At 41.8% G+C, this 7396-nt stretch overlaps 1 long non-coding RNA gene across 1 annotated transcript; it reads left to right on the top strand.

Annotated features, from left to right (window-relative positions):
- The first annotated feature begins 1018 nt into the window (after positions 1-1018).
- Positions 1019-5026, top strand: LOC114113668 (uncharacterized). Its single transcript, XR_003588535.3, has 4 exons — positions 1019-1253; positions 1989-2024; positions 3035-3222; positions 4926-5026. It is a non-coding gene; the product is annotated as an uncharacterized LOC114113668 (long non-coding RNA).
- Positions 5027-7396: the final 2370 nt, after the last annotated feature.

The raw sequence follows: 7396 nt of genomic DNA, 5'->3' as shown, positions 1-7396 counted from the left end.
AAAGGAGAGAAAATATCAACAAATAAGTTTCATGCAGACGGTGGGGAGAGTGAGTGTCAGAATATTCTAGACAAAATTCCCCGTGTTTAAGAATAATCTGAGAAAACATTTTCTAACATGGAAACTCACAGAAAAATGTAAGATCAAGGCAATGAAACTGCATATTTGACAGGAATATAAGACCATCTTTGGGAGTTCATAAGTGTGGCTATGAAATTGTCAGTGGAAGACAGGGAGGATAAAATTATTTCCTAACAGGAACAAATCAAATATTATCTTACAAAGATTCTAGAAGAGAACAGAAGAAATCTTAGAGACATAGAATAACATGACCCATTCAAGTGGTTGTGTATTCATTTTCCTCAGTCCTACAAGTCTTGTGGTAGATTCTGTGTCTACCTTTCCTCTAATTAAATATTGTAAGTCCTAAGATATTGATAAGAATAGAAAGTCTTAGGTTACCTTGCCAATACTTTCCTATTAGAGAACAGATAGACCTGGATGATATCTGCTGGTCTGAAAAGGCTGAGGGTCAGACTTCTGCCGTCATGTGTGCCCAAGGATGTTATCCATATATATTTCATAAATTAACTGAAATGATCTCTCTCATCAAAATTATTTGTAATGTATCATATACATAGGTAAACAAATACCATGAATGATGGAGTTTCGGCCATATAAAGCCCAGAGATCACAGCCAAAACACACACGAAAGACAAGTGGAAGGACAAAGAAATGCATTCACCAGAAAGACTGAAAACCAGATGATGGAGCAGTTCTAATATCTGTGCTGAATGCTTGGACATTCTCCCTCAAAAGCTTTGCCCACGTCACATGTTGTACCTTTTACAAATGACACACTAATAACATTCTATCCACTCCATCCTGCTGGGATAAGTCCCAACTATAACTGTGTCTATCCGGTGACAAGATCTGCCCAGTATAGAACTCAAAGAAACCACTGTTCTGGTCCCCTTTATAAAGGAAGCTCCCTGGTTCCTACCAGGACAGAGCTGAAAGCAAATCCAGAGCTTCCTCCAAGATGCTGCTGATCCTGCTCTCAGTGGCCTTGCTGGCCCTGAGCTCAGCTCAAGACCTGGTTTCTGATAAGAATAATGGGGGAGGGTGCTGAGACTCTGCTTGGGACTTGGGGGGTCACACTGCAGTGACGAAGCTTGCAAATAGGAGACATAAGTGAAAGATGTGGCTGGAGGCTGCTTAAGACAAGAGGAAGGCCCTTCACCTCCTCTATGGTATGAAGGCCCCAAACTTAGTACAACGGGAAACCAGCACAGAATTTTTAAACAGAAGGATGACAAATTGAGACTTCTCTCTGTGCTATGCAGGATGCATTGCAAAAAGGCAAGACTGGAACAGACAAGTTCCCTCATGAAGATGCTATGAAAATCAAAATAGGCAGTGGATGAAGGTGGCCTTGAGAGGGGATGCCTGGTGGATGGGGGTGAAGCCCATTCAGAGCTATTTCAGAGACAGAGATGAGAGTAATAGATCTCTCTGTCTACCTAGAGATATGGAGATTCCAGGACACAGTGGTCTCATTCTATAACACCCACAGGTAATATTTCAGCATGTTTTGCCCAATATAGGCATGATTATATCCACATCATTACTCCTGGTCCTTTTACCTTGAGAAACCATGTTACTATAAGTAAAATATTTCATAAATTAAGAGGGCAAAGGACACTAAAACATCATTTAACCTAGATTTCCAGCATTTAACGTAAACTAGCATGAGTTTGAGGAATCCTAGGAAGGATAAGAAGGCCTCTCTTCTTTTTGAGTTTTGTGGTTGATTCTCAACACAGAAACAGGCCTGCCATGTCTTCACGTCTTCCTCCTTTTGCAACAGCATCAAGATGGCATCAAAAAGTTATAATATCTTAGAGTATGTACAGAGTATGTCCCTTTTCCTGTAGAGCATTGTGAGCCCTGAAGGATATAGTTTCATCTTCTGCTTCTTTTCCTAGAAGGCAATAGTGAAGAGTCTCTGAGCACCGTACTAGGTAAGTTGCAATTAATCCTCCCTCATCTTTCTTTTTTCCATTAGCAACTGTTTGTTCTCTGGTGTCCTATTATCATCATTATTTTGTGAATAGTTATAATCAGTGATAGAAACACTAAAGATAAAGGCCGTCCTTTCTAACCTTGGTTTGCGGGACCACGAGCAAGGTCCTAACATGAATAACACGATGTCTAGCCTGGATGACACTGGATATGCTGCCTGTTCCCTCAGGCCAGAAATGATTGTTGAGAGAGGACAACAAAGGGAAGGAGTCACAGTTCTGAATCCTGCAGCCTACTGAGAGCCAACCCCTCAACTGACTGTTTCCGTCTTCCTCAGTATTCTTCTCTTTCAATATGTCATCTAGTAAACCTGCAAAGAAGCCAGGTCCGGTTCATTCTTAGTCTGATTTTCTGCTCAGCTGTGTCACAGTACCTAATTAAAAGTTGCAGGTTATCTAGTGACCCCTGTGTGGGCCATTATGTTCTCTCTCTCTCTCTCTCTCTCTCTCTCTCTCTCTCTCTCTCTCTCTCTCTCTCTCTTTCCTAATATTGCTCCACCTGGTTTTAGAGCCAGAGAGGTTGACATATACTCTCAACGGGCAAGGCTTGGGGTCATAGTTGGCAGGTTATGTCAGTGACCCAAAATATATCTGGCAAGCATAACTGACACGATTAACCCCTTTGCTTTTCTTCTGTCCTTGGAGACATATTCTGGCAATTCTAAGATATCCAGCACCTTCTTTTTTTGCCAAATTGAAGACACTTTTTTTCTCAAGAGCATAGAGCTAAGACTCAGTTTCACTAGTATGTGGGTACTGCAAAAAGAAGAAATGATTAGGAAGGATGTTAGTAGTCAAGAGGAGTACAGCAGTAAGAAGAAGTGAGTAGAAAGGAAGCTAGTATTTGAGAGTCGGGTTCAGGAGGACAGAACTTTCCAAAAGTTTATCAAAGATCAAAATGAGAGGGGAGCCTTCCATCACCTAGTTCCTCTCTCTTTGAACCAACTCAGATTCAAACTCAGACAACGATTTTCCCGAACCACCTCCTGGAGGACCTGAAGGGCCACCACCTAGACCCCCTCCTGATGATGGAAACGAAGGTGAGGAACCTCCACCAGGGCCACCTCCACCAGAGGAGCAACCTGAGCAGAGTCCAGACGAAGACTCACTATCCGAGTAATCTGAAAGTCATTGACAGGTATGACTCCAGCTCACTCTCCATCAAGGGCCCTAACCCTGCAGGTCTCGCACTTTAGTGAGTCATTGAATCAACAGAAAATATGTGAAAATTGCATAGTCCTGGACACAGGTCCTAAAGGTGTCTATTCAGATAGTCTGAAATAAGAGAGCAAAACCTTATAATCATTACCAGCTATCCAAGGTGATTTCAATTCTGACCAGCAAGGACCAGCAATAGCCTTTTCTCCAATGACCACATGTCCTAAAGTGGGTTGCTGATGAGGAAGTACACCATGTTCTCCCTTGTCCCTTTCTCTGCTCATCCTCCAGCTCAATGAGGATGAGCTGTGATGGCCTTTGGGAAAGGAAGTGGGAAGGTAGGATGTGGATGCCTTTCAGAGTTAGCCTCATTCTTTTCTGTTCAGTTATTTTTTTACCTTGACCGTATACTAATTTAAAAGGAAATATTTTAGCTAGATAAATTAGCAACTTAAAATTAAAGTATAGTTTGTATAGTTTAGTCGGGACAGTGGACCTGAGACGCTGAACAGAATAATAACTGAACAGAAAAGTATGAGGCTAACTCTGAAAGGCATCCACGTCCTACCTTCCCACTTCCTTTCCCAAAGGCCATCCCTCTCTTCTTTGCACCTGACCAGGCCTCTCAGTGGGGAAGGTAATAGCAACCCACTCCAGTACTCTTGCCTGGAAAATCCCATGGACGGAGGAGCCTGGTAGGCTACAGTCCATGGGGGTCACGAAGACTCAGACACGACTGAACGAATTCACTTTCACTTTTCATTTTCATGCACTGGAGAAGGAAATGGCAACCCATTCCAGTGTTCTTGCCTGGAGAATCCCAGGGACGGGAGCCTGGTGGGCCACCATCTATGGGGTCACACAGAGTCGGACTTGAATGACATGACTTAGCAGCAGCAGCAGGCATCTCAGGTTCACTGTCCCGACTAAACTATACAAACTCTACTTTAATTTTAAGTTGCTAATTTATCTGGCTAAAATATTTCCTTTTAAATTAGTATATGGTCAAGGTAAAAAAATAACTGAACAGAAAACTATGAGGCTAACTCTGAAAGGCATCCACGTCCTACCCTCCCACTTCCTTTCCCAAAGGCCATCACAGTTAACTCTTGAAAATTGTCTTGGAATCACTTACACCTTTTGAAACATAATTATCTTTTTTGTCAACAAATGATGTCATACTTTAAGCAATTTTATAGGTTGCTTGTTTCAAATAACATAGTTCTTTAAAATAGCCGTAACAGTTCATAAAGCTCTATGGGTCCGTTTAATCCTCATTTTGTTTACTTTTAAATTTCTGCTATTCCATTGTCTAGGCTGTGCCATGATTTCTTTAACCAACCCTGTATCAATGGACATTTAGGCCAGTTTCAGCTTTTCACTAGTTAAAAATTGGTTGCAGTAACCATCTTTGTAAACACATATTTGAACACTTTAAATAGCAACCAAGAGAGAAACAACCTAAGGACAACCTTTTATATGCAAGCAACAATTTAGAGCTTGCAATAAAATATTATTTATTAGGTGCACAAAAATGACAGATCAAAAGAAATTTGGCAGGAAACAGAAGAGGGAGGAAGAAGAGAAGGGAAATGTGGGCTCTTAGCTACTTCCCTCCACTGTTACCTGCAAGGAGTAGAAACCACCTGCCCCTTTGTGTGAACCTCCTCTTTTGCTTTTCAGAGCATGAGTATGAAGATACCAGTCCTTCAGAAAGCCATGACATTGGGAGAAGGCAGTCTGTCTTCAATTTACCAATAAAATAATCAGCATTCAGTTTCTAAGTGTCACGTCTCATTCTGGGTGTTTGTGAGTCTGAAATTTGAGGGCCAGAAACCCAACCTAAGAACATCCAAGACCAGTTCTCACTGAAGTTTCCAGCAGCTTTCCTCCTGGACTGCCTTCTTAGAAGACATTTTCCCTTTGTTCTTTGCTTGGGGACTGGGATGTGTATCTCCTTTCTACCTCCTGTTGCCTCCCCCTTCCACCTGACACCTTTATTCAGAGCCAGGTGCCTTTCCTGTCCTTTCCTGGTTTCTATAGCACTAACATGGTGTGTTTTTATTTTTTATTTTTTTAATTTTCACACCTTTCTAGTAATTTTAGGGAAATCAAGAAAATATTGCAAATGTGAAAAAGTGGCAAGAGCTGAGGGAATCCTTAAAATTTCTGAAAGAATTGATCCAGTTTCTAGTAAAATAAATGTGATACTAGGTCCCTATATCCTCAAGCTCATTACCATGCCCCCCGCCCCATTTTAAATCATTTCTGTTTTCTTTCTAGATCCTCCACGTTTCTATAACAAAATGTGAGTCATTTTCATAGAGAAGATGGCATGTCACTTCCAAAAGGAAGGAAAATTTGGAGTTCTTCAGACACGAGTTATCTATTTTTATTAGCTGGACTTTTAAAAGCTATTTCAACTCTCAGAGCCTTAGTTTCCCTATCCACATAATATTAATACCTACCCTAGGGCACAAAGAGTATCAAATACCATACATAAAAACCTAGCAGAGGAACTTCCCTCGTGGTCCAATATTTAAAACTCTAACCTCCCAATGCAGGGACCTGGTTTGATCCGTGGCCAGAAAACTAGATCCCACATACTGCAACCGTAGATCCCTATGCTGCAACTAAAACATCAGTTCAGTCAGTCAGTCAGTTCAGTTGCTCAGTCATGTCTGACTCTTTGTGACCCCATGAATTGCAGCACACCAGTCCTCCCTGTCCATCACCAACTCCCAGAGTTCACTCAGACTCACGTCCATCGAATCAGTGATGCCATCCAGCCATCTCATCCTCTGTCGTCCCCTTCTCCTCCTGCCCCCAATCCCTCCCAGCATCAGAGTCTTTTCCAATGAGTCAGCTCTTCACATGAGGTGGCCAAAGGACTGGAGTTTGAGCTTCAGCATCATTCCCTCCAAAGAAATCCCAGGGCTGATCTCCTTCAGAATGGACTGGTTGGATCTCCTTGCAGTCCAAGGGACTCTCAAGAGTCTTCTCCAACACCACAGCTCAAAAGCATCAATTCTTCAGTGTTCAGCTTTCTTCACAGTCCAACTCTCACATCCATACATGACTACTGGAAAAACCATAGCCTTGATTGGTAGCACAACCAAATAAACAAAAATACATATTCCTTTTAAACACTCGCATAGAATGGCTTCACCACTTCCTAATAATTATTATAGGAAAGACTAGTACATGTGAAGCTGTAAGAAATCAAATATTTCCCAAATTAAACTGTTCATATTGCTTTGTCAGAAGATCAGATTACAATATTTTCTGACAATGCTGCTTCCAAATTCAAAAACCACTGAAAATTTATTGGGTTTTTGGTAGCACTTTCTGGTGTCTTTTCATCTATGTGATACTCTTTCTGATACTGATTCTGTCATGGAACATTGATAATTTCCACTCACTTCCATTTCTTACAAAGCTGGAAAATATTCCTGGATTAAAAGATGCTCTTACACTGAGCATAACAAGATCACTATTTAAAAAGAAACCTGACATTGAGGCTGTTGACATCAAGTGAAAAACCGAATGTTTCGATTTCATCAAAGGCTCCCCTACTTTCAAATCACATAGAATGAGAATCTGTCTAGTTTAGAAAGCAGCACATTCATGAACATCTCTGGCACAGATTGACAAATCTTATGCACTAGAAAGAAGGGATGTCAGGAACATTCCTACAGAGCCAGATTCATCCTACCTCCAGGTCTACTCACTATAATACTGTTCAGTTCAGTTCAGTTCAGTCTCAGTCGTGTCCGACTCTGCGACCCCATGAATCACAGCACGCCAGACCTCCCTGTCCATCACCAACTCCCGGAGTTCACTCAGATTCATGTCCATCGAGTCAATGATGCCATCCAGCCATCTCATCCTCTGTCGTCTCCTTCTCCTGGCCCCCAATCCCTCCCAGCATCAAAGTCTTTTCCAATGAGTCAACTCTTCGCATGAGGTGGCCAAAGTATTGGAGTTTGAGCTTTAGCATCATTCCTTCCAAAGAAATCCCAGGGCTGATCTCCTTCAGAATGGACTGGTTGGATCTCCTTGCAGGCCAAGGGACTCTCAAGAGTCTTCTCCAACACCACAGTTCAAAAGCATCAATTCTTTGGCGCTCAGCCTTCTTCACAGTCCAACTTTCA

Source organism: Ovis aries, chromosome 3 (assembly GCF_016772045.2).
Source record: "Ovis aries strain OAR_USU_Benz2616 breed Rambouillet chromosome 3, ARS-UI_Ramb_v3.0, whole genome shotgun sequence".
Taxonomy (NCBI): Eukaryota; Metazoa; Chordata; class Mammalia; order Artiodactyla; family Bovidae; genus Ovis; species Ovis aries.
This window is presented reverse-complemented; position numbering and strand designations above follow the sequence as displayed.